The 25,461-nt window shown below is 37.9% G+C and overlaps 3 long non-coding RNA genes across 3 annotated transcripts in view; 1 reads left to right on the top strand and 2 right to left on the bottom strand.

Annotated features, from left to right (window-relative positions):
• Positions 1–3,462: 3,462 nt before the first annotated feature.
• LOC135325893 (uncharacterized) lies at positions 3,463–12,241 on the bottom strand. The gene is made up of 3 exons (XR_010386615.1): positions 12,091–12,241; positions 5,166–5,218; positions 3,463–3,834 (listed from the first exon to the last, which is right to left on the bottom strand). It is a non-coding gene; the product is annotated as an uncharacterized LOC135325893 (long non-coding RNA).
• LOC135325894 (uncharacterized) lies at positions 4,656–15,626 on the top strand. Its single transcript, XR_010386616.1, has 4 exons — positions 4,656–4,872; positions 5,798–5,864; positions 6,087–6,237; positions 15,449–15,626. It is a non-coding gene; the product is annotated as an uncharacterized LOC135325894 (long non-coding RNA).
• A 3,608-nt stretch (positions 15,627–19,234) lies between these two features.
• LOC135325895 (uncharacterized) overlaps positions 19,235–25,461 on the bottom strand; it is a 6,518-nt gene continuing 291 nt past the window's right edge. The window contains exons 2-3 of the long non-coding RNA XR_010386617.1: positions 24,562–24,711; positions 19,235–19,440 (exon numbers count right to left, since the gene is read on the bottom strand). This is a non-coding gene — a long non-coding RNA (uncharacterized LOC135325895). The remainder of the gene's footprint in view (positions 19,441–24,561; positions 24,712–25,461) is intronic.

The following is a 25,461-nucleotide window of genomic DNA, read 5'->3' as shown; positions in this document are numbered from 1 at the left end:
CTCAGGCTTGGAGTGAAGTTCTGTTTGCAGATTTACCAGTGTTTTGAATTTCTTTGTAGTTTATTACTTGAAAAGAATCTCAGAATCTCCTGGTCCTGTGCTGGTGAAAGATTGAAATGCTGCTTTCTGTCTCTCAAGCATCCTGACTCACAGTGCTGTGCCCACGTAAGGAAACGCACAGATAACAAGTCCCAAGACCACCCATGATTTTGTATCCTCTCTTTCTCTCGCTCCCCTCAGCCCAAAATCTTTTTCAGGTCGAAGATGCTTGATGTGTTAAATTGATCCATGTATGGAAGCTATTCAATACATTTTGATCATTCTTGTTGACTTCTGTAACCCTTTCCCAAATCTGCTGTCTTTTGGGTGGGTGGTGTGTGTGTAAAAGTGAGAGGGAAGGGAATGACCAAAACTGTGCCCAGAATTCAGCAGGTCAGACAATGAATATTTTATAGCTTATTTTTCCTCTCTCAAATGTTACTTTGTACATTTTGGGCTTCCAGTTAATTCTTTTGTCCTTCTTTTCCTTTGTAACACGTGAAAATATAATGGGTAAAATGAGGAGGGATATTGCGGTTGTTTCTTAGCTTTTTTCTAAATTGAAAGTTTAGCTATTCTGCCTTGAATGTACGCAATGATGATCAGATAAAAACGTGTGTGGAAGAGCCTCCTTCAGTGTACTTTAAAATATATGTTGTCTCGTGTCTGCAACGTGCCAGCTAGGATGGGGGCTATTATCTCTGCTAGTCTGAGCAAATAAAACCTTCAGAGTTTTACCAGGAACACAGAAGCTGGGTACTCTTCACAGCCATGTCACTAACTTTATATGATATTGTTCAGTTTATAAGACTTAGCTGTTTCCTACCTCAAGGCTAAGGATTGCGTTTCCAGTATGACAGTGAAATGTAATATTATTATGGAATGAGTATGTGAACACTCAGTACGTTAGAGCTTATGAGCGTGTCTGCTGTGAACTAGGTATTTTCAGGCTGCTAATTACTATGTGAGCTGAATGATGGTGCTCTCGAACATTTAAATCTACTCTGTGAAATAATCCTCTGTAAATCTGCTACAAAGGGTCTGTAAAACATTCCTTTTAAGAGGTTGTGAGGTTTATTCATCATGGAAAGTAGGTATTTAGAGAGAAAGTGCTTGATATTAAATTGCTAAAGCTGAAACATTTGAAGATCTGTTTCACTATCTTAAAGTTTTAACATAAACATGCCAGTTAAATTCCCTGCTATCCTTCCCAAAAATGAAAGACAAACACATTTTTCTGAAAGATCCCTCATAACAGAGGGACTTGCATGCTCAAAAATATTTAATATTTCTTTTGCCATCACAAATCCGGAAACTGTGTTTGTTGCTGTAGAGTTGACCTGAAAATGAGCAGCTGTGAATCCTGTTCTCTTCTTTGCCTGTCTCTGAGGCAGTAAAGTATTTTGGATTAGGTTGATGAGTTCATCTCAATCTTTGTAACTATTATGACCATACTTTTTTAATACTTGCTACTGTTTCACCTCAATGGTGAGATTCAGCAGGTACATTAAGATTCAGCTGGTACACAGAGTTGTACCCTAGTTTTTCCTCTGCCGTTCAGTAGTTGGAACGCTCTGCAGTGTGTCAGAAAAGTGAATGACTGGTGTGATTAAGACACATTTCTCTGTGTACACAGAGAAAAACATTTCAGTTTGTTTTTGTTTTTGTTTTTTTTTAAGATGTAGGAAATAAAAAGAAAAAAATGAAATCTGTACTGGAGGAATAGAATTTTCTTCATTTGAGTATGAACAGTACTTCAAATGAATGTAAGGAAATCATAAGATACCTGAATTTAAAGGTTCAAATGAACTAGTGGGACTCTAAATGCCGTCTCTCCTTCTGTTAACATATATCATGGAATGTTTAAAAAGTTGGACTTTTTGAATATATACTTTGAATATATACAAATAGCATGGGAAAAAACAGGTATTATAAGAGACCACAGAAGGGAAAATTTTATGGTCCACGACAGAAGGGATATAGTCCACAGTTGATGAAACTTTAATTTAGTTAGTAGACAGAGTCTGTTGCAAAAATATCAAATGACGGAATGATGAAATGTAATTAGTAAGTGTTGGACACTTTTCCCAGAAGCCATATGGGCCTTAATGTGTAAGGTGATACCTAGACCTCACATAAGATTTTGTGGGTTTTTTGTTTTTTCCTTAGCAAAGAAAGCATCCACTAGCAGATTGTCATCATGCATCCATTGTGTTCACTGACTCTTTAACCTTCCTTGATGAGTAGAAATGGCTTGCTTTTTAAATACAAGACTTGAAAGAAACTCTGCTTGGCTTTTAGGAGCATTCACTAAGCAAATGTCTTGAGGTTCTTTAAATTAATTGATGCCTTTTTCTTGCTGTGCCTCTATTAGAGTTCTGTATGACTAAGGAAAAAGATTTTTTTTCCTGTGAGTGTATGTGTACATTCTAAACTGTTATTGAGACTGACGGACTTGAATTAAAACATACAAGTAATTTGATTAGAGAAATAAATGGCTGTATATTAGGAACCTGCACTGGAAATAAAATATTTGAAATGTGCGCATCTATTCATATGGTAATAACAGGCCCTTTCAGGCACAAGGGCTGAATAGAATGATGCAGGCTTCAACCTTTCTGTTGTTGCTATAGCAAGTACATTGCCTGCTAGTAATTAATTTGAACATCCATCAGTTACCTGGCCAGGTATGCCCTGTAGCACTTCAAAGAAATAGGTTTGTTCACTTTATCCAACTTGTCCCCAAAGTGGACATGTTCTTCAAATATTCTCACTTGGAGTGATTTAATGAGTTGACTAGTAGCTTGGCAGTGAAATAATCTATTGTGCACTTATTTTAGAAACAACAGAAAAAAGCATGATCCATTTTTTACTGAAATACTTTCTCTCAGAGAGCAGACCAAACTAGGAAGGAATTCTTCTGCCCCCCCCCCCCCCATAGTGGACAATATTTTTTTAAAAAAAAGGGGGGGTAGGGGGTTAACACTGAACACTTGCACAGTTTTTTCTTTTTATCCAGAGTAAAACTTGCTGATATGAAGTGTTTTAAGTTGCTGTGAAAGTTAGATGGGAGATTGTTGCTAATCAACAATATTTTATTACATAAGGATTTAAACCAGGTCGTATTTATGGTAGGAGTTTGGCCTGCGAAGAGAAACAAATACATACTGCTCAAATTGCATTAGGCTACTTTTTGTTTTAGGAAATAGATAGCTAATTACTGGTGAAATTTAAACAGTACTTCAAAAATACTCTATGGAAATAAGGCAACAAATGTATTTAAAGATGACTGCTAAGGTTATCTATAGAGCGGATACTGAGATATCCTCTGGTCATGGTAAGGTCCCTGCTGTGCTGAATACTAAGCATTTATGATGACAATACTCTCCTTTGCTTCAGCAGTGCCGGACCCAGTCTTGAAGATCTAATGTAAGATGGTTGTCTATAAAAGCCTCTTAGCACTTCCCAAAGTAAGGCTATAGAGGCTACAATAGTGAAATGATTGGTAATACAGTAATCTGCTTTACAAAAGCCCTGAGAGAGGGGGAGAGAGAGAGAGAGAGAGATCTATATATAAGTATATATATATTTAATAATGAGAGAATTTCAAATGGACTAGAACTTGATTTGCTTCTTAGGAACTGGCAGAAGCTGAATCCTAGATGCTGCTCATACTGCTTAAATCCTTGTATATGTAGGTAATGTGAGATCTTTTAATTTGTTCATGATTTTTAGTCTTTTCCAGCTCTGCTGTAAAACAGTTCTTCTAGTAGAAGTGATCTGTCACATACAGAACTGAGGAAGGAAATTACACAAAATAGAGTTTAAATAAGATTGTATCATTAATTTCTTTCTTTTTTTTTTGCCTAATGTTTCAGATTTTTCTTCTTGACTGTCCTCCATGTCGGGTTGCAATGATTCTTTTCAGGTAATGCCCCATCCTTGCTGCATTTCTGTCTACTTGCATGGTGTGCTTAGAAGTTGATTGTGGCTTAAGTCATAAAATAGTAAGATACGCATCCAGCCCTTAGTTAGAAAGACATACTGGTTGGACTGAATGATGAGACCTTGAAAAGGGTCATGGCTTCAGCTGTGGGTGCTGAGTCCACTGACCCTTGTTTCTTTTGTACTGGTGGTGGTTTTGGTCTCACAGGCAACACCTATTCGCGCAGTAGTTGATGAGAGCACAGGTGTCCTTCTACAGAATAACCTATGGGCTTATTAAATGTATGTCATGTGCCTCGTACTTTCTGATTATCTTCACTAAAAATTAGTAGCTGATCTTCATGGAAGGCCATATGTACAGTATGGGTCTATTTTTTAAAATGTGGAGATAAGTTAAATAGTTAAAGCAGATTCCTACTGATTTGGGTATTTCTCAAATGTGTGCAATCTTTTCTATAATATTGCTTATTGTTACTAACTTTAGGAAGTGGTCTAATGGACTAGTGCAGTAGAGTCCAGTAAACAGCCCATACTTTTTATAGGTTCTTACCTATAGAGTCTTAGAGTTCTTGCTCTCAAAGGCCCTCTCTCATGTGCGTTGCATGATAGGGGTACAGCTAGTATATTGTGAGGAGGGTCATGGGACTTCCCAGACAGAATGATAATCAGGAATGGCTGTGGTTGCCACCGTGACAGTTCACTCGGCTCTTTCTTCTCTTAGTCTAGGCAGTGACTGGAAAATATGATGCTGGGGGCATGCCTCATGAATTGTTTTGGAGGTGCTGCTGTCTCGCTACAACTTTTTCCTGCTGCTCCTTATTTGGGCAGGGAGTAGGCTGAATACAGAGATACAGTACTAGTGCCTCTTCATCTCAGAGAGCGTGCAAAGTAAGTCTGGTGTCTAGGAAATCCTGGATTTACTATGCATTTGCAAAGGACTGGTTGCAGGGCAGAGGCTGCAGTATTTGTTCTTTTTCAGAATGAGCCTTTCTGTTTTCTGACGTCCTGACATATAAATGACATTTGAAGAACTGTTTTGGAATTGTAATATCTTCCTCCCCCGCCCCAAGTTACTTATAAACTTTGTAATTTTTAATAGAGTTTATGACAGGCAGTGGTTGTAGAATGAAATTTATGCTTTACTTTGTCTCTTATATAAAGTAGACTTAAACAGTACTGACCTTACTTCTGTAGGTCCTGATGCAACAGTGGTTCAGGGAGAGATGACTGAAAGCTGTATAAAATAAAATACAGCACTGTAATTTAAATACTACTTTCTTTCCCTGTTCTTTGCTTGGGATTCTCAGTTGCATCCTTACAAATATAATTCTTTTATTTAAGTGACTCAAAAATCAGACTTCTTCCAAATTCCCGAAGCTTTAGTTTGATGTCATGTACATTTATGGAGTTGGATGAAAGTAAAAACTTTATCAAATGTCTATTTTAAGCTCTGAAAGCAAAATGAACAGCAAAATTTCAACCATTTAGCAGCCTGGACCATGAACAGGATTAATATGAACAGGATTAATATGAACAGGCAGTCAAAACCTTCTAGGAATCCAAAGCTCATTATAGAAAGCAGTCCTACTTCAGGAAATTATTAAAAAGTTTATTTAAAGAGAGTTTTTATCCTGGTTATTGCAGTGAAGAGTGGCTTTATTCAAATTAAAGCCAGCAGAATTTTCTCAAATTTCTTGCTACCTTTTATGAAAGATACACTACATAAAATACTACATAACTATATAACATACTACATAAAAACTTTGCATTTCATTTCTAATCTGTGAAAATAATATCTCATCTCTCTTCTAAGGTTGCAGATGCATATGTTAAATGGGGCCCTCTTAGCATTGCTGTTTCCTGTCGTTAACACGCGCCTGGTGAGTATACTATACCTTTCCTTCTCCTCGTGTATTTCTTCCTACAATACTTTCTCTAGAAAGGTGCTTGAGCTGTCTTTAGAGGTGGCTAAATTACACAGATTTGGTTTAGGAGCTATACTTCTAAAATACTAAGCAAGTTTTGATGGTTAAAATTTCTTGCTGCATGTAAATTCACTGCTCATGGAAAACTTCTTTATTCCCATATCTTTGTTTCTGCAGGTATTTCCTCCCTCTTAATTAAATTCAGCAGGCTACATACTATTTGCATAATGAATCGGAGTGATCTATAAATACCTGCTGGATTTGTGTATTGAAGAGATATCTAAGACACTGAGAAAATGATGGGATGAGAGTGTTTCACTCAAAGCAGGTAAGTTAGCTCTTTTGCTAAGATCTTTCTGAAGTACTAGATTATCACTGAGTTGCTTCTTTTACTGTGAAGAACTTGCTGTTTTGAATATGGCAGTCAGATTACTAACACTTGCAAGTAGCTGCCTTTCTTCATCCCAGACCCTTTTGTAAAGCTGTCTAAAAGGTGTTTCTTCTACATTGCTGGAGCAAGCAAACTGCTTTCTGAAATGCATTTTTTTTATTTGTAAGTATTATTTTAATGATGTCTGAGACAACACTATTGAATGCCTGAAACTGAAGAACTAGTTTCTTTTCAAGCAGATGCATATAAAACTATAAATAAAATTTAAGTATAAAAAGTTTAGACTTCAGAATGGCTACGTTGTGAGATGGAGCTGTCAAGTGTGTTTTCTTTTGGACGTCAGTTGCTACGCTGCCGTACCTTTTGTCCTTGTGTTTTACAGGGTAAATTGATTGTGGGGAAAAAAGTTAATGCAAAAAAATAGTTTATATCTTTCACATGATTAGGTTAATTCTAAAGTCTAAACCCTTTTGTAGGGTGGCAGCAAGTGCATTCAGGAATGTAGTTGTAGCATCATATCGTAGCTGGGGTGGGCTTAGTCTAGGAAACTTTGGCAAACAAGACCAGTGAAGTTGCAGCAATGCAATTTGTGTAGGCTGCTAATACAAGGACATAGTCAGGGTTCAAGTTGTATAGTTGGTGCTGAAATCTCTGCTGCCAGTTTCAATGTTATCGGTACTGAAGCAAGCTAGATTGTTAGTAGATGTATGCCGGTCAGCATCATTTAAGCCTTTGAATATGCTATAGATACAGTCTTTATTTCAGCCTGGTGGCAGCTATTAGTCCTACAAATGATGGTTTGAGTTAGATTTTTGCTTCAAGTTATTTACCTCCAACAACAAGCTTTTTTCCTGAGTGAAGTCACATAAGAGCCCTCCTATGATCAAAGTGAATGCTGAGTAAATATATTTGGCTTTAGGAAAATTCAGTCCGTTTTACCAGGCTGTAAATTCCTGGTACAGGTCACTAGAATGGATCCAAAATACTAGTCTTTGATTTACAAGCACAATCACAAAAACTTCCATGTGGAGAGTTAATAATGTGGAGAGTGGAAGCGTAGAACAAAGTTCATTGTCCATTCCACCCTGATCTTTAAACTGACAGTGAACGTGATAGCTTTGAAAGCGGCTTCTCAGGATAGCATGTGGCCCATGGTTAAAATGACGTAGTGGGAGACTAAAAAACTAGAAGTGGGTACACATGAATATGGGAGATTCCTCAGGCCTGGAATTTGCCCAGTGTTGTTGGCGTCTGTCACCTGCTCTCCCCCCCAAATTAGGCACAGCAGGGTTTCTTCATCCAGGTTTTCAAAACTGCTACAAAATTCCTGTCTTCTGGAAGAAAAATTAGCCTGTTGGTGTCCCTAGTAATACTCAAACCTGTCGAGAATTAATGCTAAGAAAAGTTGTCCTGAATCTGAGCTGGATAAAATATTTCTAAGAATTATTTTTAAGAGTTGTTATGCATGCACATATGGGGGTGTGTGTGTGCGTACGTATATATACATATAAGCGCACATGCTTGCTCATTTTCTCAGATTTCAGTGGTTTCAGTAGTATAAGCCTAGAGTTCCTTCAAGATTTAGTCTTTTTGTCCTTCCTAATCTGGTAACTACACATATTCTTTTTCATACTAGAAATGTTTATTTGCAGTTTGCAATTGTTTTTATTAAAACTAGTTACTGCTGAATAGAAATGGCATTAAATCAAAAATGCAAATAGAATTTCTTGATAATAGAATACTTTTCCTGTTTCAGATTAGGTAGCTTTCTGATTTCTATTGGATTTTTAGGAGTAACCTGTTAAGGTTAAAATAATACATGTTGAAATATTTTAATAAATCATTAACTTGTACTTTCTCTAATATTATTATAGATCTCACTTATATTTGGGCAGTGGTGATTAAACAGGAAAAATACAGACTACTCGTATAAAATTCTGCCCTTCTCTAGAGATAGAGGAGCCAAAGGACTACGTCCAAGAGCAAATATTTTTGGAATACATACAGCTCTAGGATATTTTTGGCTTAACAGCTGCTTGCTAGGCTAGTCTCTTTTCTGTGTGTCTTCTGGCACAAGATAATATGGGTGATGTTTTATAGCACTGCAGCTTTGGCCCAAATTATTTCTTGGTAGACGTGCATTCTGCTCTATAACTGTCGTTGTAAATATCCACAATGACATTTTCCTGAAAGCACTGAATAACTCTTAACACTTAGTAGGAAGTTCCAAAAAAAAGTGCAATAAATTTGTCTGTGCTCTCTGTTCCTCTGCTCTGATTTGTAATACCTTCCTGAAAAGCTTTTGACTCAGTCAGGAATGGTCATCATTTTATGCCTCAACTTTTTATTTCAGTTTTGTGATATTTTAAGACATATATTTTACTGTATACATGGTTCATACAAAAATTTGTATACCTAGTTACATCTGTAAAGGGTTGTAATGTATAGTGCCTGGCAGAAAGTAAGAGCATGAGAAGTTGGACACCTGACCCAGCTACTCATTTAGAAGTGGGGGAGGGAGATCATGCTTTTGGGCAGGTAGGTGGGAGAGCGTTCTCTCATTCTCAAGAGACAAAACATTCTTGATTAGCATTAACAATCACATGGAAAATAGGGTAATTTTTGAAGACTTCCAGGTAAATAGAGAAGAAAATGTTAAGGGAATCAGATTGCTAGGTTCCCGGGTAGGAGCCTAGAAAGGTGTAAGAAGAAATACACAAGTGCAAGATCTCTTTTAACTCCGTATCTATATTACATGGAATACAGTGTAGGTCCTGATAGCCTAAGCCTCACAAAGGTTGGAAAGGAACCCCGTTAAAAGTTTCTCAAATAAGTCGCAAAACAATGTGTGGCACCAGGTCTGTGCAAGTAAATTAATTTAGCTGCCAGTGAAGTGTTTGGAGAGTAATTGTTTTTGTATGAGCATGTGTGCGAACATATTGCCTTAATCAAATTTTAAAGGAAAATATTTCTACTGGTTTTAAAGCTTTGTTTGCAAGCTGATGTCCTGAATATGTTGATATAGATAAAGTAAAAAATAAGACATGTCCTAGAGGCGTTGGGCTTACTGTCTCGGCTAACACAGAGATGGTGCAGTTTTAATGTTTCCAGAAGTTGCTAGACAGTATTATTAGAACTATTTGCCTTGAGAGGTACACAGCCTAAATCTGTTTTAGGAATAGAATCATACTTTGAGCAATACTTGCAGTGCACTCTGTCTTTAGGGACTATGATAATGTCCAACTGCATCTCTGTTGACTGTTAAGGTAACAATGCACTGTAGTAAAAAGTTTGCCCCGAATGCCTGTTAGCTACACAGCAAAATGGAATAAGTAATGGTAGCACATGTTGTCATTTCTAAATTGTCTAAGTCTAACTGGCGTAAGTGAAAATAACAGTATGGTTAGACATCCAGGGCTCTGGAAAGGTGGTGCTTTGGCTGCTATTCGTACTAAAGCCAATGATTCTGCATCTTTCACACGTATCGAGGCTATGTACGTTAAAATGGTATGGGTGTGTAAGTGCAATTTACAGTCACACTTTTATTTGGGAATGCAAATTTACCTTATACTGGTGGTAAGTAGTGCCAGTATTATCTGTAGAGGAAGTAAAAAATACTCTTTCTGAAATTAGTATTTTGTGCACATATAACTCTTCTATCTTGGACTCAATTCTACAGATGCCTGACTGTGTCCCTAGAGTCATTACATGTGTGCTGGTTTGCATAATCAAATTGAGTGACCAGGAGACTGTAATGCCTTTTTATGAGATACAATAAACATCAAATCTAGCACTGATCAAATAAGGAAAACAGTAATAAAAGTTAAAATAAATGCCTACAGTTTAGCTCAGCAGTGCATTGAACAACTGCATTGTCCTAACTTTCTTGGTCAGCTTCATCTCTGTAGTGACAGGCCAAGAAAAAAATTCCCTCTCAAAGTAGCAGAATTTGGGTATGTCATGAGTTGGAATCCTGGGGGTTTGCTCTAGCTGGACCTTCTGGCATTTGTATACTAGTAAAAATATAGTTGTTGTTCTTGTTTCATTATGTTTCTGATCCCCTCCATCCCTGTAGCAAGGTATTATTCCTAGTCCTGTGTTCCACCATGTCTCGACTCTACTAATCTTCAGCACAGACGGACTCTCTTTATAAATCTCATGACTGTGCTTGTGCATGCTAACACTTCCCTCTGGTAGCAGATGCAGATTCTGATTCTCTCCCTCTGTGTATATATGCCCACCCTAACAGGATTAATTGAAAATGAGAACTAGATAATATTGGATAAAACTAATCAATTAATGCTACCTTAAGGGGTTATATTATAATTCTCTCTACTGACTGGATTGTGTAGAAGATGGCAGATGCCTACTTGAAGTTGAGATTAGGTTTTTTTGCCTATATCAGAATATCAGAAAATATCAGAAAAGGAACTGTTGCAAATAAAATCTGGGGAAACTGGTTTAGACCTTAGCACAGACACCACACAGATGGGTGCCTGATACTTAGCTCCAGCCCTGGTACTCATTTATTTTAAGTGGCTTAGCTGTTGGCATCAATGCCAACATTAACATATCTTTATTTTCGCCCCATTCAGGTATGTGGGAATCCCTTATCTGATCTATGCCAGGTGGACAAACTGGTGCCTGAGCTGTAGAATTGGCTGAATAATACGGTACTGAACAGTACAATAGTGTAACGTGGGTCAGCTTCTTGGCTACTTGCCGTTTGGACGTCTGCTTGAGAAATGAGTCTTAGCAGGACTGGAAATAATCTGTTTTCCAAAGGCCACTTGTGTTTTTGTTTTGGATTTTTTTTTTCTTTTTAAATACTTCATGTCTGTCCTGAGATGATTCTCTTAAACTCCTCCAGCAACTGTCTCTCCTCTGCCAAATAAGTCACTTGCTATCCTGAATGTGTTGAGAAGTAACCAACATCTGTTACATGGGCCTAGTAGCTGTTTGCCCCATGATTTCTGCATTGTACAGCTTTATATAGATTCCCCCTCTCCCATTTCATATATACTGTGGTTTGCTTTACAGGTTAAATTAAAAAAATCTGCTTGCGGCTTATTTGTGGATTACTGACCCCGTCTAGGATACTAGTCATTAATTTTAAGTTATGAATCTGGGTTACTGACTGTGTCTAGGAAAGCTACTGGTACAGAATGCCATTCCATGTTTACTGCAGACACCTAGCCTGCCTGCTGGGTGTGCTATAGAAAAGGGCAGAGCTGAATTACTTTTGTTCCTTTTTCTGTCATACCCTGCAGTCTTTGTAGAGGATGGTGGAGGGAGAGTTCTTGCCCAACACAGTGCTTGAGCTATTGTTGCAAATATAAAACCAAGGCATAAATAATTAGCAGAGGGAGGAATACTACTTTCAGAAAACAGAGCAAAGTAGCAACCTCCCTTCCCACTGAAACCAGCTGAGCTGAAGCGAGTTTAGACTAGTGTTTTGCCATGCTTTGCGGGGCAGGGAGGAACTCGCATCTAAATATTAGACTTCTGGGCTCAACTCTATTCGAAGCTCTATGGTTTTGAAGACCTTTTCTAAATCTTAGTGCAGTCAATGGAAAGACCTAATTGTTTCCTCAGGGCAATAGCTGGTTTAAGTTGAGGCATCCATCATGTGCTCAGAGGACTGCCGTTGATGGCCGTGACTTTTCTTGCTCAGAGATAAAAGAAAGAGGTGAGCTCTAATCCTTCATCACATAGTTTCTCTTTTCTACAGTCTCACAAGCAATAAAAGTGGCTGCTAAGGGTTTAGTTAGGCCGTTATACATAACTCACCTGTTCCTGGGATGAGAGCTTACTGTCTGCTCGCTATTTATTCTTGGTACGTCTCCAGCGAGCCCTTAGCAAGTGTCCCGGGAATTGTGGCCCTTTTGAATCTGCACCATACTGGGCTGATGCGGGGGCAAGCAGCAGATGTGGCTACCTTGAGCTGAACTCTTCCTGGAAAAAACAAAACATCGTACATCTTCTAGCAGAAGTTTCATCAGAAAATGTAAAAACTGAGTAGTCTGAATGTTTATTGCAAAATATGCTAACATAGTACTCTGGGTTTTGTGTGCGTGTTTGAGGAATAGTGTATGTCAGTATTAGGCTGTGTTTTGAAACACAGCATGATTTTATACCAATGTTGAAACCAGTGAATGGACAATGAACAGATTTTTCTTCAAGTAGCAACCTTTAAAGGAAAAGAACCTATTATCTTGAGTAGCAGGGTAGCCTGTACTCTGTATTCATTTAGACTGTGGAGAGAGCCTAGAATATGAGTTAGTAGAAGAAATGGATAATTTGTCATTTTGTCTTGTACCTTTACTTGTTTTAATGCCCTGAGAAGGGAAACAAGGTGAAATGCAGGAAGAGTGATGCTAGCAGCCTGCAAGGGAGAGAGGAGTTTAGGGCAAACAGCCAGCAAACCGATTGAAAATTAATATACAGAGTTCAGAGTAGTCCATCTTGATAACGAACGTTCAGTGTTCCCGAATCTGGGGACAGGTGTGGATAAAGAAATATATCATCAATACATTGGTCTGTTACTAGGGAAATACTTGTTGCTCTTGAGAGTGGCTGCTGCGTTCCACCAAAGGCATCTGATGGGAGAAGACACGTCTGTTGAGGCCTGTGGCGAGGGTCTACTTTAGGATTTGTTGCAGTCTGGATTTAGATACTCATGGCCTTTGCAACTGCATACCATCAAATATTATGAGATGAATTAACTCAGGAGGCAGTATTCTGACCTCCTTTATGTTCTGTGAATAAGTGTTGCTTTGATTTTTGGATATCTCAAATGTGATCACATTCTAAACTGCTAATTTGTTTTCGTGAAGAGGTTTTTAAAATCCTGGATTGATGGGTGATCCTTTCTATGTTGTCTCCACTATCTGCACCTATCTGCTATCTGTGAATGAGTGTTTATTGATAAAACAACTTACAGACCAGACCTTTAGAGCTGGGTGAGTCAGTCGTTCTGTACAACTTTATAGTTAATCTGTTGTGTTTGTTTTTTTTCTCTTTATTGTGGCCTGGCTGTACAGCTTGAGTGCCTGGCTGTACAGAGAAGTCTGCGTTGTCAGTTCCATACCAGGAAATGCACTTGCATAATTAGCTGGGCTTCAGAACAATCAATCTTTCACAGCAAAAAAAATGTTTTGTTTTACACAAAAAAAAAACATTGTCAACACTACTGCAGCAAAACAACTGTTACTCTGTTCTCAGAAGTGTCCTGAGTGTAACGTTTGTGTAACTGACCCTCACAACTCGGCGAGTGCAGAAGCCCACATGAAACCACAGGATATTAGAGCATGCTCCTTGGCAGGGATTGAGTGCCTCATGCTGTATTGTTTATATTAGGAGCTATTGTTTCTGAAGTGTGCGTATTCCAGTTGGGAGAGGTACAGGTTTTCCTTTCTCGCTACTAAAGCTGCGTTAGCCTCTCTTCAAATATTCTTGTTTGATTCCCTTATTTTGCCCTAGGTATCTTTCAACAGGTAATACAGGAGACAAAAGAAAAGATTAATAGTCAGGAAACTTCAGAATTTCTGTGAAGTTCTTGCTTCTGCATACTGTTATCTTGGTTGGTTTTATGTTTTGATACAGAATACTTAGAGTAAATTAACCCAACAGCTTGTATGGAAGATTCTTTAGCCTACTGTCTCCCAAGAGTTGGCTGCACATGTTGGAGTTTGCAGTCAGGACACTGATAGTGTTTAAAGTATTCAGCTGGAGGATGCCAGAATCCAGCTGTTGGGTTTAATGGCTTTTAAATTCAAAATTGGATTAAAAAAATTGTAGAATTTATCTGCTGTTTATTGACTGTTATTTAGGAAGAAAGCTGAACTGTTTCAATCTCTGACTTCTGCTGATGCAGAATTTTTTGTGATGTTTCTGTTTCAACATTATGACTTTAATATCTTTGGACAATAACAGAAAAGGAAGGTTTTTTATTTGGGGGTTTGTTTTTGAGCAGACAGGCCATGATAGTAAGACTAGCATCCAGAGTCACTTTGGGCTTTAAAATGAGTCTGCATTTGAACCAAGGCTAATGATTTGGCTTTGCATTACTCCTGTGAGATTTCAGACTCAAGTGAGGGTATTGTCCAATTTTCACATCTGAAATATATCAGAAAAGTATGTCTCTTCAGCCTTTTAAGTGAACTGCAACAATAACTTGGATTATGAATTTTGGATTTTAATTTTTCCTGCCATTGTTCAATTTTAAATGTGTTATGGTCTAGTTTGAGACTTTTTTTCCGAACAAATGGGTATAGACAAAGACACTTAGAGGAGACGGGAATAACTTTCAAATACAGTGTATTAATTTTTCTAACTCATACAGAACTAGAATTGGAATTAGTTGGGCTCCGGTTCGGGTTATTTTTAGAACAGTATTATTTTAGCGCAGTCTGTCTGACCTCTAAGAGGTAACATGAATTCAACTAAACACACAAATGACTAACAGTAATTTCTCAAATGATGTTAGCAGGTGAGGAATACCTAATTTACCACTAACACGTAACTTGTTTGTATGTATTCTTCTGCAGCTTGAAGACTGACTGGTGTTCATCTATTTTGAATTTTACTGGTTTTAAGAGAAGCACGGTAGTGTCTGTCACATGTGTACAGTTTTCTAAATCAGGTCTCTTGAAAATTTTTGCACAGGCTCTCTCAGCAGTAACTTTTATTTTAAAATTGTTGTAATGAAAAATACCTGCTTTATAGACTTCTATCACTTGCAAGCTAGCAGTTAACTTTTTTTTGCAAATAGGCTGCTGCCATATGGGGAGTGTTTGATTACTTTGCTTTTTTGCATCGTTGTTGGTAATTTATACTAACAAGGAAAAGGAAGAGAGCGAGCTTATGTTATCTTATGTTATTCCTCCTTTATTGTGCTTCTGGCTAATTTTCTAAATTCTCTGCTCGAAGCACTGTATCGTGTTTGCGGCAAGGAGGATGGGATGGGTACAGATAGCTGCATTTTCAAAGCACTGACCATTAATGTCTCTCATCCCTTTGTTAATACACGCAGGTGACAAAAGAACTTAAATGAAGGGATTCTTGCGGGGCATAAGGAGAAGTTTTCCTTCTTAAAAATGGTTCCTTGTGACTCAGTTGTTAATAATGAATTTTCCTTATTCCTCAGCTTCCATTTGAAATGGAAATCTATTACATCCAGCGTGTGATGCTCTACGTTGTGCCCATCTATCTGCTGCGGAAAGGAGGTAGGTTGGCACTTTGCCCTTTGTATATTGAATTGGTCCCTTCCAGTGGAACAAGATGTGCCTAACGGTTACCACAGATTTTTGCTCTTTTTCTTAAAATATGTATTACTCTTACTTGTTGTTACTTAACAGTTTCTGGTGGTATGTTGGAGTTCCATCCTGGGTAACAGTGTCAGGCGCTGAATTAGGGGCATAAAAAGATGGTCTTTCACCCAAAGGGTTATGTTGTTTTCAAGACTTTTGGCTTCTTGGATGTTTCTCGGGAAGTACTGCACCTTAAACTGAGCTGAAAAGATCTCTTTTTATCATTAGATCCCAGGTAAATATTAATCAGTTAGTTAGATAATTTCTTGGAATTCTGAAGCTGTAATGAATTGTAGTGGCACTCATTAGTAAAACAGGCTAGCTTGCTTGCTACCTTCTCAAACAGTATTACTATCTTGCATCCATTTTACTGTAATATTGCAGTAAGTCTGGGAATCCTAAATCATTGCACTGACTGGGGTTTTTCTAATCGTCACCCCTTAGAAGGTAGTGTAGTATGTATTCATCTGGTGTGATGCTCTGTCCCCCTCTAGCGTCGATGTGCCCTCAGCCGCATTATCTAGCAGAGCTGCATTGTTTCATGTAGGAAATAGAAGCTCGTAATATATAGTCCAGATGTTCAGAAGCTTCGACTGACAACCTAGGGGTGTGATGCCAAGCAGTGGGATATAATTTAGCAAATGCTCAGAACAAACTTAGCCTGTTTCATTCTCGTGAATCTCTTGTATTTTACAGCAGCAGCCACTTACAATCCTTTGCGCTTACTACGCTATGTTTGTAACCCTCTTTTTGTTCTTGACTATTGAGTGAAGCTAAGTGTAAATGATCCAAAGAAAAAGTGAAGTACAGTAATTCAGAGATCGTTCTGTTTGTCTCTTATTCGTGAAATATGCCAGCCACATTTCGTTTTGATGCAACTTTGATAGCACCGCTTGCCAGAATTTAAAAGATATAGTAAAACAGAAGTTATATAAACTCCTAATCATTACAGAAGGCAGAGAGGAAACAATAGTGTTTACAGCCATGCAGTGCATTGTAGGCAATGACAAATCAAACTCTTGTAATATTACCATATCACTTCTTTTGATGTCCTTGAAGTTCCCAAATGATGTATCATTTTGAGATATATATTTGCTTTGCTTTTACATTCGTCATTGGATGTTACCTGTGATCTTCCTTTGAATTTCAAAGTAAATGCTCTCCTGTTTTTTCTGTGCCTTTTATCTGGAGCTGATGGGACTGTATCTGTAGTTTGAAGGGCTTTGTGTTGTGCATTGTCTCCATCCTTTGCAGCCTAATGTGGTGGTCTAAATTTTTGCCCTTTATTAATTCCCAGGTATTTGCTGCCACCTAATGTTGACATGATAGTACTGAAATTTCAAACCCAAACTTTATTGGCTAAATGTATCAATTGGGATTGCCCTAGGCTATGTAACTAACTTTTCAATTTCTTACGCAGTTGGCTCCTAGTCACCTGACTGACTGTAATACCTCATTAGCAAAACACACGTGAACTCTTGTAGTAAGTTATGGCTGATGCCACAGGTGACTAGATCTATGATTGCTGATGGAAAAACTACTCAGCTTAAAAATATTTGTTAGTATTTTGTCATTTCAATAGCACCTCTGTTTAAAAGCACTTTGAGTAGATGATACCCTTTATCATATCTTGTGCAGCCTGCTCTGTGGACATTGATCAGCTCTATATTTATTGATAGCAGCTCTATTCCTATATTTATGATAGAAAGTTCCATCAGTGAATCTATAGATAATAATCTGGAGAAGTTACTGAAGTGTAGTAAAAATGGAAAAATGAAAAGGAATGGATAGGATGTGAAGAAGTATGCTACTTCAGTTTTACTGGAAGCCTATCGATATTACTGATTCCCTTAATAGGATCTCTATCACAATATTAATATTTCTCTCAAGTGAGTTGAGCAAAACACCTGAAGCAGAGATGGCTTGAGGCTTACTCTAGATAGAACTGCATGACTGAGTTTGTTGACATGCTAATCAAGTATCATCCTAATCATGCACACAGACTCAATTATGTGTTGAAGTGTTTCCTTTTGGACAGGAAACTGGGTGACAGTGAGGACGATAAATCCTTTTTTTCTCTTTCTTTTTGAATTCCCCATTATTCATTATAGTGGTGAAGACAGGACATGTTGCACTGGCAGAATCACCTTTGGTGTTCCCTCTCATCAGTTTGGGGGTTCCACCATGCTTAGGATCAAACTGCTGTACTAGAGACATGATCAGTGCTCAGGCTTCAGTGTTGCACAGTAAACTGACTGAGAGCTCAGTGCTCAAGGATATATTCCCCCATGGGAATAAAGATTTCTTCCCCTCTTCCTCTGTCTCCCTCCCCTTTGTACTGGCTGAATACAAATTTCCTTTCTTCCCCTTCTAACATGTTTCCTTTCCAAACGTGCATATGCATGTATGCATGCACATACCACTGAGACAAAACAAATGCACATGTACTGTGGTTCAGATCTTTCTCAACTGCACTACAAGGCTCTCAGGTGAAATAGATGGCGTGCAGATGTAACAGGTCAGCACAGAAGATTTTAACTCAGTGCAGTTCCTACGTGAAGTAGGCCTGTAGTTGGCTGCTTTCCTGTTGGATGAATCTCACCTTGTATCACCTGTGAAGCTTGTCAAAAATTATATTCTAGAGCTGGGCAGGAAGCAGCATTCCTGAAAAAGCACTAATCAGACTGCCCAGCTATAGGATAGATATAGAATTTTGGATATGGTCACTGTGTTTTTTTTTTTTTTTAATCCCCCTCAGGGAATGAGACCCTCTCTTCCCTTTCAAAAAAGTATGGATGCTTTTGTAGCTCCTGGACTGTATTACTGTGTGATCAGATGAGCGCTAGGATTGGCAAAAGGGAGGCACAATGAGTGAATTGCCAGGGTGGGGAGAAAAAGACAGGAGCCAGTGCAGCACTGATTTAGACCATGGAACCACCCCTTCACTGAAAACTCCTCAAACCACTTTCATCTGCAGTCACAACTAAGTTGGTCTTACGAAGCATGCAAGTATGCTCAGATAAGTACACTGTATTTTGCTACTGGGATAGAGATTGCTGGAAGAAGGCTTAGGCAGCTGGGGAATTGTAATGTCTCAAACTGCCACCACTGTTTCAGGAGTGCGTTAACCTGACCTCCAGAGATCAAGGTACTAGAGACCTCCAGTGGTGTTCAGGAAAACTTTATTTTGCCTGCCATACACTTTCAACATAATGGAAAAAAAAATCTGGCTTACATTGCATCAACCTCAGAGGTCTAACCAGTTCTTGACTGTCTTGGTCCTTAAGCTAGTAAATCTATCAGTGGTCAGATTTTTGGATGGATTTGACAAGATCACATGTGCAGTTGATTTCACAGCTTCAAATTATATTGAAATTTAATCAAAATGGCATTGTTATTTCCTAAGTGCTGTGAGCAAATGGTGTCACTGCTCAGGGGTATGGCCTAAGAGTTAATATGTGGCTACTCCTCAGCGGTAGAGTTCAGGTGATAATCTTTCTTACGGTTTGAGATCTCCAGCATAATTTAATGGAACAGAAAAGCATACTGGTGTTGGTTTTCGTTTTTTTTTTTTTTTTCCCTTTTTTCCCCCTTTTTTTTGGGGGGGGGGGCACTTTAAGGAGCAATCTGATGTATGAACAGATGTACCTGAAGGTCCAGGAATATCCTTTATGCTTAATCAGAGGCCTTTGTATCAGTGTCACTGCAGTGTCACACAGTGTCATCGTATGGTTCAGACATCTTAGACTGCAGGGGGAGCTAGGTCTCCAGCATCTTCTTTGTTAAAATGGGTGTGCAAAATTCACAATTCAAATGCAGGCTGTCCACACTGTGGAGAGAGTAAACTGATTTGGTTGTATTTTGGACAGGGGAAAAAAATAAATCTCCACTTGCAACCAAAAGAAGAGTACTTTTCAACTACATTATGCTTCTATGGAAATACAAAAGAAGTATTAGTTTCTGTTAAATTCCATAAAGATTTTCACCAGCCTATTTTTTGAGAAGTTTAAATAAATAATTAGTAAGGACACTAGAACTAGCACAAGACTTCATGGGGGAAAAAGTCAGTTTAAAATAAATTTAGTCTCTCTCCGATGTTGATCTTTAGATTTTAAAGCCACACTTCCATTTCCTAGATAACAAAATTAACTATTTGACTTGTTCAAGGTCACATGAATTCTTGTTGCAGAAGCAGATGATGAACCCAAATCTCCTGAATCCATATTAAGTCCTTCCTAACAGTGCTACTGAAATAATAAAGTTTAAACTGAAATATCCATTACCATGCTATTTCAACCCAAGAGCAAATATATAGCCTACTTGGATGACCCTGATCTGGAATGGTCTCAACTGTCTGGGGCATGAGCATTTCTGCGAATGAGATTAGTGCCAGACTGGCAGTTGGATTAAATTTTTTGAATGTGCTTAACATATAAGAACTGCCTGTGCTCCTTAGTGATAGAGAAATAGTGAAGCTCACCGCTACATATTGAAATTGATTTCCCATGTGAGCAGCAAATAGCTTGTGACAAACCCACCACAGGCCATTCAAACAACCACTCAGCTGGATCTCAATTTTCCTTTTTGTATGCCATTGTTAACAGACTGCGCTAAAGAAAGTAGTTCACACTGGTCTGTTAAACAGTCATCTGTTGAATAGCAGTACTGCAGAGTTATAAAATCTATAGTGATTATTTGTCTAATGAGAAATGCTCACAAAATATCCCAGGTATGAATTTAAAATTAGTATCCCAAACCACATGTGGGAATCCAGCTCCCTCTGAAATGTTTCTGTGCGGAGGTCATTGTTTCCTTTTTGTCCCTTGATGTCTGGATAATGACACTACTGAATATCATACTGTTGTTTTCAGGATTGTGAAGTCTAGCAAGTGAGGGGAATTTTCTATTATTTGGTGAGGTCAGTGTGGAGTGTGAGAGTCATTATATATATATTTTATATATATATATATATATATATATATATATATGTAAATTTTGCAAGGAAAAAAAAGAGGATGTTGTAGTGCAAGATTCTTAGCTGGAAGAACCTGAACAGCTCTCCTAAGTGTCTGCTGAAACACAATTCTCTGGCTAGATTGTTTGAGCTGAATACGAGAAACATGGGTTCAAAGCCAAACTATGCCATTGCTCTGCTTTGTAATCTTGGGCAGTTTACTTAATCTCTTAAAGGCTGCGTTCTTCCTCCAGTCCTGTTTCATAGCTAGGATCACTTGTCTATTTTAGTGTTTTACATGTTGCCTAGTGAAACAATGTAGGCCTCTAAGTTGTCCCCCAGATATCAAGGTCTCTGAATTCTAGCTTTTCTGAATGTTCATCTCTTTAGTCTAGTACCATCTGTTCTCAGGCTTTATACAATACTTCTGAAATAACATAAGTAAATGTCAACCGGGTGAGTTCAGGTGAATACAAATATGGTATAGCACTACTCTACCAGTTCCTGGGAGCTGTTTTAGAGAGCTTAACTTATTTAAATATTATTTTGTGTATTGCATCTAGGTTAAAAATGCACTTAAAATTGCAAAGACAACAGTGAAAAACTTTGCAAGTCAAATGACATTTTCTTTACAGCTAGGGAGGCAGCACAAAAAGTTTACGTATAGCTTGACCAGGTCACTTAAAGTTGGTACTTTGGTAATAGAGCTGTGGTCACTTAAACTCTGACACCAAGGCTACTTGCTTCCTCTCTTCCTATCTGTAATGAAAAACCATGTGCAAGGTGGTGTCATGTATCTGCCATCTTACTGATGTTTTCAGGTAGTGGAGTTTAACTAATACCATTGCTATTTAAGTGAAGCTTTCTGTACTGGTTTGTAAATAGGATACCCCTCAGTTCTTAGATCATACTTGCTAAGTATGTTAGAAAGTATTAGACTAGTCTGAATTTTCTCCCTTTAACTATAGAGGACTCCATTATTCGTATGAACTTCACTTTTAAGTTTGGATTTTGCTTGTAGTTCAGACGCTTCCTCTGATCTTCATCCAGCCACTGGAAAAGAAATCCTATAAGCTGTCTTACGCTTTCACAGAAGCTCATATTTGTCATGGTTGCATCAAGCCACAGTTTGCTTACTAAAACATGGTGTGCAATTGTATTTTGGGTAAAATTACAACAATGTTGTTGCTTATTAAAGTCACAGTGAGAGTGACATACGGGGTGCATATGCGCTGCTGTCATTCAAGTATACAACCAACTTCTTGCTCTCTGTTGACTAGGAACAGAGCCGCTATGTTATTTTCAGTGGATAAGGGATAGCTCTACTGCTTTAGAATGTAAAGTGTAGGTAGTTTTGGGAAGAATATTGTAACTTTCAGAAATTTCCATTTAAATTACATTGATTTTACTGTAGCTACCTGGCATGACAGCCAAAATTATAGAAAAATAAATGCAGAAAAGAATTGTAAAAGGGCAATAAGGATTGAGAAAGCAGTCCTCTGGTGATTTAAAAACAGAGAGCATGCATGACTAAATGGTGGTGTGGTGAAGCAGGTAAAAGGAGTTATTTTGCCTTTATCTTCATAAGATACTGTACATGGGCATACTCATACCAGCTTTAGTCTAGTGAGTACTGTCATAGCTACCTACACATGTACATAGTTATTCTCAGTCCCAATAGGCTTGTACAGCCTATGCTGAAGTCTATTGAATCTTTATGGTTATTGCTGAATGTGCTAGCTAGTGAAGGGTAATATCAGTATAGCCTGTCTCTGCTATAAGGCATCCTTTGAGTAATGAATATAACTATCAACATTTGATAATATCTAACAGGGCAGAGAGCAGGCAAAGGCAGATAAAAATGACAGTATTTTTTTTTTTTACAATTGTCTGAAAGTATACAACTTTTTACAGAGCCTGAGCACCATGACAGTGTGCATTTTTGTGTGTGTGTGTCCCCCTAGGTTATTAAAGTCATAAGGAAAGCAATATTTTTCCCCATATCTTATTAACATGTCTGCTAGTAAGACTTTGACAACTCTGTAAACTGTTTCTGTTCTCGCCATATGTTTGAATACTTAATTCTAAAAATAGCCTTGCATCTAAGGGTACTTTTGTTAGAGTATTATTACTTCTTTGGTGAACTCTACATCATGTGACATTGTGTTTTTTCACTAAATTGCCAAAACTCGTTTTCAGGAGGAGAGCCCTGAAATACTGAGGCATCTGTGGTGTCTACTGAATATAAAATTAATTGCTTATACTGTATATTTGAGAGTATCTCCACAGCAATTTTCACTTAAGAGCACGGTCTGTCACTGATGGATTGACTACTTTATAAAGGTTTTCTGTTTCTATGCACTATCAGTGCAAATTACTTGAGTAGATGTCAACCAACGATGAAATAGGAAATGGCCATCAAGCTACACTCTAATGCAGCACTGTGCAGTAATTGCCACTGCCTGGGTTAGTTCTGTACATGCTAAAGTCATAGCTCCCATAACAAGCAGGTGTTTGAGTACAAAAATAACCTGATTTCGAAGACTCCATTGTATGCTGTTACAGTATTTTAGATACATTTAGTACTTCTGTGTTAGAAGGAAAAATTAGGTAAATGAGGTAAAAATCACTGGTGTTGGTGGAAAATAGGCAAGCTTACTGTGCTAATATATTGTACATTTTAATGTTGGAGCAGAAGGAGGGAAGAAACTGATCCGGATGCTGCAGGTAAGAAATAAGGCTCTCAAATATTAATTACTATAACAGGAGTCTCTAGGTTATCAGCTAAAACCAGATACCCCAACATCTAGAGGAGAAAAGAGGATTTTCCATGAGTGTTTGGACACAGTAATTCAGCTGAATACTAATGTATTCCTTTCTTTTCAAGGTGTCTACACTCCAGAACCACTCTCCAGTTTCTGGTGGGCTCTTCTGTCTACTGGGCTTATGTTTGTATACCATTTTAGCATCTTGCAGATTCTGGGATTGGTAAGTAAATGTGTGTTAATAAACAGATAGTTTGCAAGTACATTCAAAATAAAAACACTGACTAGTTTTTCAAAGTGTCCAGATTCACATGGATAAAATTACTTGAATACAAATTTTTAATTGCATGTCCTAATGGCCATTTGTACCTCATATTTCACAAGTAGTGGTAAAACCTTCCATAAATCAGCTATGCACCCATATAAATCCACCTCTTAAATGCACAACTGCATTCAGATCTGCTTTCCTTCTGAAAGCTGGCCAATTGATGCTGAACAAAGGATTGCCAGCTAAACACTTTTGATTACTATGGTAATTTGAAAATTACCATTTTAGGTCTCTGAAGCATTGCAACCCAAAATATTACTAATTTATAAATTTGTTGTCCCTTTCCTAGGTCACAGAAGTGAATCTGAACGACATGTTGTGCCCAGCCATTTCAGAGAAGAGAAGCCCTGGTATCGAATCTGGGCATCTGGACATCAGACTGTCATGACTATGACTCATGGGAAACTTGTAATCCTACTGTTCTACAGTGCTGTCCCCATCTTCAAATGTAGCATGGACTTGTTTGGATTCCCCACTAAGAAAACAGACTGAAATTTCTCCTCGGGGAATAGTACATACAGGAAGCAGAGACACCTAAACTCATACTGGAAAAGAAAGAGGAGGGATGAGAGGACTGTGTGTTTATACTTCTTCCCACAGTTTATTGCCTCAAAAACACCTCTGTAATCAAGTGAGTGTTTTTGCTTTTAACTGCTGTTTCTCACTGTTAATTGCCAATGGCAAAATTAGTGGCCTCATTCTGGAAATGGTTCGTGTTTTATACATTTTGTGTAGATTACAGTAGAATCTTGCTAAGCCACCCTTTAAAATTAAGCCCAGGATCTGTCCACATTCCAGCAAAGAGAGTGTCAGTGCTACCTCATTTTATGACTTTTTTTTTTCCTACTAAATATCAGTACACTTACATCCCAGGATAGGAAATAAAGCTGAATTATAACTCACCACTGGTAAGAACAGAGCGTATCTTGAAGTGCATCATCCTGGCTAACTCTCAGTGCTTGAATGTTGTAAAATGGTCACAGTGAAGAAATGTACGCTGAATCTCCCAGTGACAAGTGTGAAACAATGAGGTTCTACTGTATTTTCATTAAGCTGGTTGAAAATATTGGAGAACAACAGTAACTTGTTACAACAATATTTGTAACAACAAAAATTGTAAACAAAAATTATGTTTTAACTGACTGCTATATTTCTAAGCTGCTGCGGATTAATATCTGACTAGGTCCCATTGTATCTTAAAGCTTTGGAGATGTTTTTATTTGAGTGACTGGAAAAACATCAGGTTGAAACTATTTCAAAAAGCCGTGTAACATCTAGGCTAAAATAGATATTTCATCCACTGTTCTGACCTACCTCTGAACAAGATGGTTATTGACATTTAGCTTAGACTGGAGAGGGAGGGAGTAGAGATACAAAGTCCAATGTGAACATCAGATTTTTTTTTTTTTTAACTTACTAGCTTTTGAAACATTCCTGCTCTGTGCTCTGCACTGACCTCAGCAGAGTGGTTAGTCAGGGAACAAAATTAAATTATTTTTTCTCTACAGCTCTAATATGCTCTGTATACTGATTTAAAAGTATAGGTATAAAATGGAGAGTTAAGTCAGTCCACCCTCTAATACAGAGGCAGTGTTCCAGTTTACTAGTATGGCTGCATTTATATTAAGAGATAGCACTAAATTTCTTGTTGACACTTTTTGGAGTAGAATGGGATGCAAGTAGACAGCATTATAAATGGTAAACTGTGTGTACCTCTTCAGATTTTCCAAGTCTAGAGGGAGAAATTGTTAGGCAGAAAGATGGGAAATCGTGACCTGTATATATTCAGATAGTTTGAAGTCC

Source organism: Dromaius novaehollandiae, unplaced genomic scaffold (assembly GCF_036370855.1).
Source record: "Dromaius novaehollandiae isolate bDroNov1 unplaced genomic scaffold, bDroNov1.hap1 HAP1_SCAFFOLD_172, whole genome shotgun sequence".
Lineage (NCBI taxonomy): Eukaryota > Metazoa > Chordata > Aves > Casuariiformes > Dromaiidae > Dromaius > Dromaius novaehollandiae.
Note: the sequence above shows the minus strand (reverse complement) of the source record. Positions and strands in the feature narration are given on the sequence as shown.